This window comes from Mauremys reevesii, linkage group 1, assembly GCF_016161935.1.
Source record: "Mauremys reevesii isolate NIE-2019 linkage group 1, ASM1616193v1, whole genome shotgun sequence".
Taxonomy (NCBI): Eukaryota; Metazoa; Chordata; order Testudines; family Geoemydidae; genus Mauremys; species Mauremys reevesii.
This window is the reverse complement of record NC_052623.1, coordinates 234,236,913-234,249,432: the sequence shown is the minus strand read 5'-3', so window position 1 is coordinate 234,249,432 and position 12,520 is coordinate 234,236,913. Positions and strand designations below refer to the sequence as shown.

Here is a 12,520-nt window from a genome sequence, read left to right as displayed (position 1 = left end):
CAGAACACAAATGGGAGCTGCACCCCACAATACTCCAACAGCACTTCTCCCTCTGGGGCACCGTGTCAATAGATGTCTTTGCCATGACCCAGAATCCAAAATGTCTCCTGTTTTGCTCCAGAGCAGGACTCAGGACTGCATCCTTAGGAGACACATTTCTCATCCCGTGGAACAACTCTCTCCTGTACGCCTTCCCACCAATCCCTCTGCTACACAGGGTTCTTTGGAAGATCATAGATGACAAGGCCCGGTCATACTTATTACCTCGGCTTGGCTGAGACAGACGTGGTATCCCTACCTACTCCTCATGTCCTCCAGTCACCCACGGGCTCTCCCCAACAGGCCAGATCTCCTTTCTCAGAACAATGGATGGGTTCTTCACCCCCAGCTCCAAAAGCTTCACCTCAGAGCCTGGTTCCTTCATGGTTCCAAACCCATGAACTAGCCTGTTCTGAGCAAGCCCAATATGTCCTCCTGCACAGTAGGAGAGACTCCACTCGTAAAACCTACTTACAGAAGTGGAAGTGTTTCACCCTCGGATGCTCACGTAATCACTTAGCTCCCAATAGGATGACCCTCCCTAACATTCTAGACTACCTCCTGAAACTAAAACAGGACAGACTTTAGCTCAGCTCCATCAAAGTGCACCTGGCAGCGCTTACCACCTTCCATGACCTATTAGAGGGTTATTCACTCTTTACCCACCCCACCATAAAATGCTTTCTTAAGGGCCTGCAAAATCTCTACCCTGAAATTTACCCAATGGCTGCTGCATGGAATCTTAACCTCATTCTTCATGCTCTCATGAAACCTCCATTTGAGCCCTTGGCTACCTCCTCTCATCTCCATATGTCTATGAAGGTGGCTTTCTTAGTTGCCATAACATCGGCAAGAAGAGTAGGTGAAATGAGCGCCCTGATGGCCCACCCTCCCTACACAATCTTCTCCAAAGACAAAGTCACTTTGAGACCACATCCTAAATTTCTTCCTAAGGTGGTATCTACCTTCCACCTCAACCAACCTATACACTTACCTACTTTCTATCCCAAACCTCACAAGACTCCGCAAGAGGCAACTCTGCATACTCTCGACGTCAGGCAAGCAATCACCTTTTATTTAGACAGGACTAAACCATTTCGTAAGTCCCCATGACTCTTTGTTTCCATTAACAAAAGATCGAAAGGTATGGCTATCTCTAAACAACGTCTGTCCAAGTGGATCTCTGACTGCATCAGATCCTGTTACCGCATGAAAAATCTTCAACCACCCGAAGGCATTAGAACTCATTCCACTCGAGCTATGTCGACATCTGTTGCCTTCCTACACAATGTTCCCATTCCTGACATCTGCAAAGCAGCTACATGGTCATCTGAACGCACGTTTGCAAAATACTATGCTCTCACACAAGACACCATGGCAGACACCATAGTAGGCCATACAGTACTATCTACAGTACTCACTGCCGCATCTCCAAAATCCCACCAACCATAGTGGTACTGCTACACATTCACCTAGAGTGGAGCACCCACAGGGACAGCACTCAAAGAAGAAGAGAAAGTTACTCACCTTTCAGTAACTGAAGTTCTTTGAGATGTGTGTCCCTGTGGGTGCTCCACTTCCCACCCTCCTCCCCTCTACTTTGGAGTACTAGTATGATTCTCCATGGTAGAGAAGGAACTGAGGAGCATGCGGGACGCACACACTCAGGAAGATTCCAATGAGACGGGAGCTACCAACTGAGTGCGTGTGTCCTGACCAGGCACTGCTACCGAAAATCTCTGATCAGCAGTGCCAGGATGCACCGTCACCTAGAGTGGAGCACTCACAGAGACACACTTCTTGAAGAACTTCAGTTACTGCAAGGTGAGTAACTTTCTCTTCTGTTAGCATTAACTAAACATACCAAAAAACCTGCCCCTTCCTGACCAGCTCAGTAAAATATCTGAATCGTAATTGCAGATGGCCAATAACTTCCTTTGTCATTATCATTGCACTTGAAGTAAAGGTGAAATTTACTCTGATTTTAATCATTTCATGTTTTGTATTTTTTGTTAATGGTTCAGGTGGAATCAGTTTCAAAATGTGCATCTGTAGCCTTGTTATCTCATAAACTGGTGCTGAGAGACTCTCAGATGAATCTGAACATGCACTCGCTCAGTAGGGGATAACCTGCTTAAACATGTCTTGTGAGTTGTTTGGTCAGCAGAACAAATGTATTGCTCTGGCTCTGTGCTTCATTGTAATGTAGAGTATATAAAGATTCACTATTTCTTAGAGGTGTTGAATATGGTAAGAATGATCTTGTGAGGAAGACTTAACTGATAGGTCATGCAGTAATGCTCTAGGATTATAGCAATAATGAAGGTGTGGGAGGATGTGACAAGGCAGTAGCTGTTTCACAGGTAAAAACAGCAAGACAAAAGAGTGGGAGTATGAAGCCAGATACAAGACTACCAACACAACCTGAGATAAAGGAAAACAACTAGTTGTTATTGTGATCCCCTGGTGCTAATGACATAATGAAAGTGCAAGTGGCAAGATCTATAACTTAATGGGGCTGAGGAGACTGCACCTGAGATGTAATTAATACTTGCAATGAATAGCTATTGAGGTCATCCTCCAGAATTATTGCAATTAGGGATCTCTATACAAGCGTACAGTGCGTTTAAAAAGAAAGAGAACTACAATTCCACCATGCTTATCAATTTGGTGACAGATGTTCAAGATAAAATCAGTGGTAAAGCAGTAATCTGGTGACAAAAGCCTGAGGCCCAATTTCTTATTATACAGCGAAAATCACTTGTTACCTCATCATTGCCAAGCAGGAAAGAAAAAAATCAGCAAATACATTTAGCAAATCTTGTCTTAACAATTGTAGATTGGTTTTTAACCTTCCCTATTTGGCAAAGTCTTTGAAGGGGTAGTGGCAAGACTATTTGGACAGCAATGATGAGTATGATAAATTCAGTTATGGATTTAGGCATAGCCACCATACAATGAGTGTCCTTGCCAGAGTCATAAACAATCTGAATGTCATAAATGATGGAGAAAGTCTATCGGTGGTGGTGGTGATGGTGATGGTGAACACCGTTCATCACCAATTCCTGCCAATGGCCAGATTGTGGCTGGTCCTTGCATTAGTATGGGGGAAGGGAAGACACACAAAGGGAATGGAAAATTCCTTGTCACAATAACTCCCAGTGCTCCTATTGGAGCATTTTAACTCTGCACCATCTCCAAATTGGGGTCATAGTTAACTGCCATATGTGGGGAAGAACTATTAGGAAAGCAAGCCACGTGTGACCCAAGTGGCCTCAGTTATTGGCATGGGGTTATATTCTTACTTCCCTACAGTGAGGCATTGCTTACTGTAGGTCTGCCTTGGCACTGAAGCTCTGCAGACTATTACATTTCCCTTAAGAGAGATTTTTGTGAGGCATAGTTTGGATTATAATTTGAGGAATGAATTCTGTTCTCCCTTACATTACTGCAAATTCAGAGCAACTACATTGTAGTCAATATATATGAAGTTGTCTGGGAACACCACTCCAGTTCACATTTTATTTCAAGTAAATAACCAGTTATCAGATAATTCTGATCACTAGCAAACTGTATTCAGATTGGTGGTTTTGGATCTGAAAGGTTCTTAAAGGTTCCATGTCTCAATATCAAATTGGGAGACCTAGGAAAAGATCACTGTTTACACTTGCATATAGTTCCAGTGTCGTTGCAATTTAATCTCTCCCTTGGAGTCTGGAGACTGAAGAATATACACCCTAGGCAGGATTCTTCTCTCCTTTGCACCATTTGTAAATCTGGAGTCACTGAGACAGAGACATGAAGTAGCTTGCCCAAAACCACATAGCAACTCATTGGCAGAGCCAGGATTAGAATTCAGGAGTTGCTAGCTCACAAGAATATATGTAGTTGTCCTTCATTGTTATATATAGTCAATGTTATGCCTTTGACAAACCTAAACGTATAACTACTGGGGTAAATATGCCCTCCCACTATTTGTCTATTTAGTCACCTGTAGTATACTGTCTAATTTTTAGATTGCGAAAACTCTGGGACAAGGATGGTCTATTAGTTTTACAGTGCCTAGTGCAATAGAGTCCTAATCCCCAGGAGATCAGATACTGTAGTAATGGAGGCCATACAACTACCTAACATAGAATTCCCGTTTGAGGTACTTAGGTGCTATCTCATTAGAAATCCTACTGACTCTCACATAAACTATCAAAAAGTTAGCATATAAAATGCTTTACATGCTACATATTGTAAATCAATACAAGAAACCTATGAAAAGTACATCCTAATTTTAAGAGCTACATTACATAATTATGGACCAAACCTTGAAGGCCTTTCTTGGGCTACATGCCAAATAAGCATATGGCCCAAGAAAACCTTCAGAATTTACCCCTGTATTTCCTGTCTGTATCTTATAGCCTACTGAGGCACTAATTCTAAATTTAAGGTAGAATAATGTGGTGCTTTAAACAACTGAAACAAACCACAACTCCACATAACATATAGTAAGATTTGCATGGTCTTTTGCACCTTCAATGTTCTCAGAAAAGTGAGAATTTTTTTTTCATATTTTCTCTCTCACTCACTAGATATAACTCACTTAGTGCAACACATGAAAAATTAACTAACTTGAAATCTGATAAACTGCACTATTGTGCACAGCATTAATTGGCTTCCATCACTCAGAAACATGCAGTCAAATTTGATAACAATATGGTTAACTGACTGGAGACTGTTGTTTGGGCCTAGGAAAGACCTTACTGATACTGAACAGTCCTACAGCTCTGTCATTTTAGTTTCTCTCTTTATCATTTGACATGCCAAGCTTGCCTAAGGCCATTGCTTTTTCTTTACACAAAACAAAGAATCTTTGGGAGACACAGTCGTTAGTGTGAGACTTGCTTCAGTTTTCTTGCCCAAATAAACAATGTCACATGCATGCTTTGCTCCCATGACTAAGAATCTCCCATTCTTGTGAAAAATCCCACTGTAAGGAGCTAATGGGATGGGGAGGAATATGAAACTCTACAAATTCCCCCTTCTGGAGCCTCCTTCAAATTGTTTAATCGAAGTGAGACTCCCTCACCCATCACTTCATGGGATACGTAGCGTATTCTCTCCTGGAGCCTGTGGATCCCTGAGATCCAGACAGTTGGCCCTGTGTCTTCACATTTGCTATGATGCTCTCTGCCCTCTCCTCCACTTCAGTGGAGCAGCATTGCCTGAGCTTCTCTTGTTGACAGCTGTCCCAGTAGCTCCCATCAATACTTGGGGTAGGGAGGCATAATCTACAACAGAGGAAGGGGCTCAAGAGAAAAGTCAATGCAGCCATAAGTTGCAACAAATTTTTTTCTGCAGATTCCATTTGAGGCTGGTGCAGAGATGATTCCTTCCTGCACCTTCACCCTTCCACCTCTCCTTCCTACGTAAAGATTGCTAACTCAGAAGATATGAGCAAAACCTTTTATCCCTTGAAGCTCTCCAGGATGCAAGTATTTCTGGCTACCCTGTCAAAACATGTCATAAAGCGAAAAACGTGGTTATTGTGCAAACATTAAAGCAATCTCCACAAAGGGTGATGGCATTAGTAAATCTGTGCCACTTATAGCTGTGATATGTGCATACTGTATTTTCCATAAATCAGGCTTTTAAATGTAGCTTCACAGAAGCCAGCTTTCACCAAAAATATTCTACTGCCTGCACTTTCACCTGTTTTATTGTGCTTTCAAATCACCTCATTTCCACAGGATTAGTGGTTCTCCTGGAAATGGAAGGAGTAAAACTGTGTAGCCCCCTTGCCATTTGGGTGCTAAAGAGAAGGAGCTTCCACAGACTGAGCAACACAGAGCTGAGGAAAATGAAACTGGCATTACCCCTCTAGATTGTGCTTGGTATTTTGTATTTGAACATAAAGAGAGAGAACCAAGGCAGTGCAACATTCAGGCTGTGTTCCTTCCTCCACATACACTGTTCTCTGTCATCAAGCACTTCCCACAAGCAGAGTTCTCTAAGTTCACATACATAATCATGCTATAGTGCCCCTCTTGGGAAGCTATTGTAACATGTCTTTTGTCACATCTACTTGAGACAGCAAAATAAAACATGAATACCATTATCAGCTTACATACTTTTAACAGTGTATTGTACCGCATACAATCTACCCACACTGATGGAAGGGGTTGTCCCATCGGCGTAGGTAATCTACCTCCTTGTAGAGACAGTTGTAGTTCTGGCAAGTCCTTCTAGACTGCTGTTGACATATCTGCATGTGGTGGCAGCCTTTTCTCACTATAGCTAATAGTGTGGCAGCTCTTATTTTGTCTTCTTTTTGATCCAGCCCAGTTGCAATTTCATAGCTTTCCTGTTGTGATCTAAAGAACGTCTAGTTGCTGCACGCCTCTCCTTTCATTTCCATCTACTTGGGGACAGGAATCTGGTATGTGCTAGGATTATTGTTTTCTCTTTGTCTTACTGTTGTTGGAATATTTAACGTCTCACAACCACATAACTCCAGGAACTGACTCAATTATTAAACTTCTGTGTATGAACATTGAGATGGCACCAAGACAGTGCAACATCCAGTCTATAGTCTTTCCTCCAAATACACTGTTCTTTTCCATCAAGTACTTCCTGAAAGTAGAGTTCTCTAAGTTCCTTGACATAATTGCAGTTTTGCTAGCCTCAAGAGATCAAAAATCATGAGTCAGACCCCTAAAATCATGAGATCTAAAGAAAAATCAAATGTATTTCAGTCTTTTTGACTTTTTAACTCCCCTCTACTCCTCTGCCAGTGTATATGTATGATAATTTCAGGTTGAAAAGTCAACTTTTAATGCAAAAAAAAATGCATGGGTAACCCACATGTCTAATAGGAAGATCTCTCTTTTGAGAGAGAGAGAAAAGAGGGAGAAATAAGTTTGTGTCTGAGTTATTGTTGCTCTGTTCCATGCCCAGAAGTTTCTGGAAATGGGTGTGGTAGTTTTGCCCATGCTAATAGGCTCCCTGGAGCTGGACTAATAGATTCCATTGAGGTCAAGTAGTCAGAGAAGCTGCTTTGCAAAAGGACATATAACCTGCCCATGGGTTAGGAGCAGTCAGGACTGTTCCTACCCATATACAAAGTACGCAGCTGCGTAGGGCACCAGAAAATTTGGGGCACCACATTTCCTGGTGCTCTGTGCAGCTGCATGCTGCTCCAGCCCCTGCTCCACCTCATTCCCCATGGCCCCCGCCCCTACTCTAGCCCTTCCCCAAATCCCCACACCTTCTCTGCAACAGCCCCGCCTCCACTCCCCTGAGGACTGCTGCAGGGGACGGGCCTGCACTCACCGCATGGTAAGTGGAGCAACCTGGCCCAGACTGCTCCACTCCCCTGGCTCCCAGCCACACCACCGGTGACTGCTGGGGGATGGTTCCCCCTCTGCCCCCCTCAAGGCTGGGAGCCAGGGGAGCAGAGCGGAGTGGGCTGGGGGGAGGTTCCCCCCCCAGCCCCCTACCACGGAGGCCTGGGGACTCACACAGCCCGCCCCCCGCAGAGGGGCTGTGTAGGGCACCAAAAATGGCTAGAGACGGCCCTGGGAGCAGCTCAGCCACAGGAGCAGAAAGTAAGCTACTTTTCCTTAATTCTTAATCATTTTGCAGCAGTCCAGAAGAGAAGAAAGAGGTTGCATGGGTTCCAGCTGGTGATTTCTGCGAGCAAGAGGAGGAAAGACGATATCACAGTGATTTCGGATCAGCAGACTGTATAGAGTTCATGAACAAAGGGTATGTCTACACTACCCGCCGGATTGGCAGGCAGTGATCGATCCAGCAGGGGTCGATTTATCGCGTCTAGTCTAGACATGATAAATCGATCCCTGAGTGCTCTCCCATCGACTCCCGTACTCCACCGCCGCGAGAGGCGCAGGCGGAGTCAATGAGGGAGCAGCAGCAGTTGACTCAGTGCCATGAAGATACCATGGTAAGTCGATTTAAGTACGTCAACTTCAGCTACGTTATTCACGTAGCTGAAGTTGTGTAACTTAGATTGATTTCTCCCCCTCCCCACCAGTGTAGACCAGGCCAAAGACTCTAATTGACACTCTGGTGAACTCAACCTAAGCTTTTGGAACTGAGTCACTTCTCACTGCATTTCTGTGGGGACTGACCGGTTAAAATTTAATTTCTTTCTTTTGTTTATATTTATGTATAACTGTGAAGATAATATATGTAGATCATGAAGTAGTCTTGTTGTTTAGTAGAAATTAAGCTATTATTACTATGTTTCTCATTGTACAATTTTATAGAGTTGGTACTTAAGTTCATTCACCTTTTTCTTTTCAGACTTGACTGTGAGTAGGTTGCCCCTGTGCAATCCTTGCCGAAAATCCTCAAAGACCAAATTCTGGGGTCTATGTGATTGGTGTTGTGTTGGAGCACTAAGAGATGGATGGTAAAGTAAACTCTATCCCTCCCAAAGGTTACACATGCCTCTCCCTGGCTGCTCAGATAGATACTCAAATTACCTTCTTTTCACCCCGGAGATAGGGGAACAATCATCCATTTTTCTTATTCCTGTCTTGACTCCCTCCCCTCTGAGTTTTTTTGTTTTGTTTTGTTTTTTGACAGAAGGGCTAGAGGATAAATAGTTTTAGAATCACTGACCTATTTAATGCATCAAGCTTTAAATAGGTCCCGTGCACACAGAACTTCTATTCCTTTTTTAGAGTGGAGTTACAGATATATTAAAGAATTATATCAATCATTGATATAATAAGCAATAACAATATGGGATTAGTTTAGCTTTTTGCAGGAAGTATCACTTCCCTGCCTCCTGCCAAACACACGCACTTCTGTGCCGGAGACTGGGCAGCATGCCCCCATTCCCTCCACCTGCTGCTGCTCCAGACCTTCTCTTCCCCTCCCCACTCCTGCTCCCTCTGTTCCGGATACCCGCCCTTGACCCCCTTTTCCTGCAAATCTGAAATTTGCCTCTTTCTTCCCATCCACCTTTCACAGTGTGTCTGCTGATCCTCACATTCTCTGTCCCATCCGGCCCCCTTGAACCATACAGTGACAATCATTTTGCCTGTGGGCAGGGCTTCAATCTCATTGAAAACAATGGGGGGTGACAGCCAGCTTTATGAAGGACAGCCTCACTTCCACATGAAGATAGGCTGTATGGAAATGCTGGCTCAGCCCCCATCCACAGTAATAGGAGATGGTGGCCATTTTGAATAAGGGAAAATTCATGAGTTGTTGGCACCTTTATCATGTTTGCATGAGGTAGCTAAAACAAAACAAAATCCCCAAATTGCTAGAGTTATGGTAAAATTGCAAGAGTTGGCAATGCTGTAAGCATATTATAGCCAGGGCCGGTGCAAGGATGTTTCGCGCCCTAGGCGAAACTTCCACCTTGCGCCCTCCCCGGTCCCCGAGCCCCTGCCCTGAGGCACCCCGCCCTGCGGCAGCTCCCCACCCTCCACCCTGAGGCACCCCCCCACCCCACCCCAGCTCACCCCTGCTCTGCCTCCACCCCGAGCACGCCGTGGCCGCTTCACTTCTCCTGCCTCTCAGGCTTGCAGCGCCAATCAGCTTAGGTGCCGCAAGCCTGGTAGGTGGGAGAAGTGAAGCAGCGACAGCGTGCTTGGGGTGGAGGCGGAGAGGGGTGAGCTGGGGTGGGGAGTTCCCCTGCGTGCCCCCCCCCTTACTTGCTGCAGGCGGCCCTCCCCAGGCTCCCCTGCCCCAGCTCCCTCTGCCTAAATGCTGGTGGCAACCGGGGCGGCCGAAGATCCGGCTGCTGCGGTCGCTACCGAAGAAAATGCCGCCCCCCAAATCCTAGCGCCCTAGGCGACTGCCTAGTTCGCCTAAATGGTTGCACCGGCCCTGACTATAGCACCCCTCTGCTGGGGATCTATTTACTGTAGATGTGGCAGGGTGGACAGTGGAGAAGAGGAGGAGTTACCAATCCAGAGGCCTGACTGACATGCCTGGATAGCCTGCACATGGCTGACTCTGTCTAGATGTGTGCTCTGAACAAGGACTGACATAGTGTTTGTGGCCAGGCAGTCTACTGCTAGCAGGCGAAGGAGAGACCGCTCCTCAATTGCCCTCTAGTGCAGGGGAAAGAACTCCATTTTGCCTCTTGACCAGAGGATCCCAGCTCATCTCCCTCTGCTACTTGTTACTGAAACAGTTCGGTTGTCAAAAGCTTCAGCTATGGAGAAGCCAGTCCATCACTAGCCGTAAGCTGGGCCCAGCATGGAGACAGAAACCACAGGCTCCATATCCGCAGGGAGAGATGCATCAGCCTGCTTCACTTTGTTAGGCCTCCCTTACTCCGGAAGCTGAGGGAAGGGAAAGGTGTGAGCAACCTGGAGCCTACTGAGCCCAGTTAGGGATGTGCCTTGCAGTGAAATGCCTTAGAGCGAGTGCTGATGATTCCTTACGTAGCTAGTTAGCTAAGACTCAGAGGGGAGGAGCTCCAGGTCAGTAGGTGTTCATCCAGGTGAAGGCTGACCTATTGTTGAAGGAGTGTGTTGCCACCGTACACAAGCAGTAATCAGGCCTGCAAAGTCTATTTGATTATTTTATGGTTCCATTTTACCTGTAAAGCTCCAAACCAAAAAACTGTGCACACAGACCACCCAGGACTTGTGGACAGAGTCTGGACTTGCACCCACTTGCCTTTGTATTATGTGTGGGGTTTCGATTACATTTAATTATTAAAATGGATGTTTTTATTTGAGGGAGGATCTGATTACTGTGTGGGTTTAACTTGTTCATTCATTTATCTGTTCCTCTTGATTTTCCTGCCTTTTCTCTTATCCCAGTTCCTATCTTTGTCTCTTTGTTAATTTAACCCTATCCTTTTTCCTAATAGTGTTGGTCCTTAATTCCTTTTGCTTCTTAATGTCATAGAGGCAATAGGGCTATGTATTATAGTGGTGCAGCAGCTCCACTATAGTTCAGGTTGTGTCACAACTTATGTTTAAAGGCTGACCTTTCTGAATCCTATAAAATCAACAGGCTTATCCAGATTCCTTTAAAATTTGGTGTTCCTCAGGGGAGTGCAGACTAGGGTAGCAATCCAAGCTTGGGGCCCTTTGAGCTAGGGGTTGCAGAAATATAAGCTTTGGAAAAAAATAGCTATTTTTAAAAAAGTTTCCAGGTCGTTTTTTTTGGGGGGGGGGGGTTGGTTGCACAGATCTAAAGATCAATATCGCTGTGATGTGGGTCAAAATGATCTCAATCTGTCAAGTTTTATGTAGTGCAGAGCACCAACTAAATTTTTGGGGGACTTAAACTGAGAACAGTATTTAAGAAAATGTGCAATGAAATAGTGCACATGCACCAATACAGAAAAATAGCCGGATGGTTTCTATTCCTGTCATTTTATATGCTTTAAAGCTCAATTCTTGTGAGTGCTCTAAAATCCAAAGTTATTGTACTGCTTTTAAATTGGTGTGCCTCATGGGGCACTAATGTTCCAAATTTGGGAAGGATAAAGGGGTTGGGGCTGCAGTGAGTCAAGTTTTACCCAAGGTTCTGCACGGCACCCACTAAATCTTTGGGACACCCAACCTGTGAACCATATTTAAAAACTTGTTCATGTCTTTGCTTGTATAGATGTGCAGTCTGGAAGGATTACAGTGTACATGCACCAGTAAAGAGGAAAAACATTAAAGGGTTTCTATGCAGCCATGTTACAGTTGCCTGGATATTGTGAGGGAAATGTGGTGATGCCATTGCCCCAGTGAACACCCTGCCATTGAGGTTTCTAATCTGAACCTTTGTATACCTGTGCAATAAATATCTGATAACTCATGCTGCTCGCTACAAGTTGCCAGTCTCTCTTATAACATAACATGTTTTTATTTTATGGGGAGGTTTCCTGTGAACACAACAGAATAATCAGCAACTGCTTTAACCAACATTTTTATTATATCGGGTGGGGAGGAGCCAGAGACGTTGGACTTTGTGAGTGGGGGGGCACAACAGGGACCAGGAGAGGGGTTGTGTAAGGGGTAGGAAATGGGGATAGGTGGTAGGCAAGCCTTGGATTGGTTGAAAAAATCTGTACTTTACTAGCCCCTGGATGGGGGTGGCTGGTTCCTGATCTTGGGGCAGATTCATGTGATGTTTCCAAAACCACGTAGCATGGAGGTTAGGAACTGACAGCGCAGGTACTTTGACTGCTGAAGAAAAAGAAATGGCTGCACTGCCAGGATTGCCAACATGTGGATTCTGGGTGATTTGTTTGATCATGAGGTTGCAGAGGCAGGGTAGAGGCAGGAGGCCTGTGTTGGCATCATGTTTTGTCCACTCTGCAGCATTTAACTGGCAACTTAAGAGGTTGTGAGCTACTAGACATGGTGATTTACTCAGGCAGAAATAATCTTGGCCTTATTCCTGGTATACACCTCATACAGTGTATGAGAGCAGATTTTTAACTGCATCAGAGATTTGTGTCCAGGAAGTGTGATAATTTTCTCTGATTTGGCTGCGCATC

At 44.8% G+C, this 12,520-nt stretch overlaps 1 long non-coding RNA gene across 3 annotated transcripts in view; it reads left to right on the top strand.

Annotated features, from left to right (window-relative positions):
* Window positions 1-10,752, top strand: part of LOC120395547 — a 75,647-nt gene extending 64,895 nt beyond the window's left edge. Inside the window, exons 1-4 of one of the 3 annotated variants that reach the window (XR_005592689.1) lie at window positions 6,366-6,466; window positions 7,672-7,794; window positions 8,353-8,461; window positions 9,936-10,752. This is a non-coding gene — a long non-coding RNA (uncharacterized LOC120395547). Of the gene's footprint in view, window positions 1-6,365; window positions 6,467-7,671; window positions 7,795-8,352; window positions 8,462-9,935 lie in introns of those variants that run through there. The other 2 variants (XR_005592690.1, XR_005592688.1) reach the window with 2 other exon arrangements.
* Window positions 10,753-12,520: the final 1,768 nt, after the last annotated feature.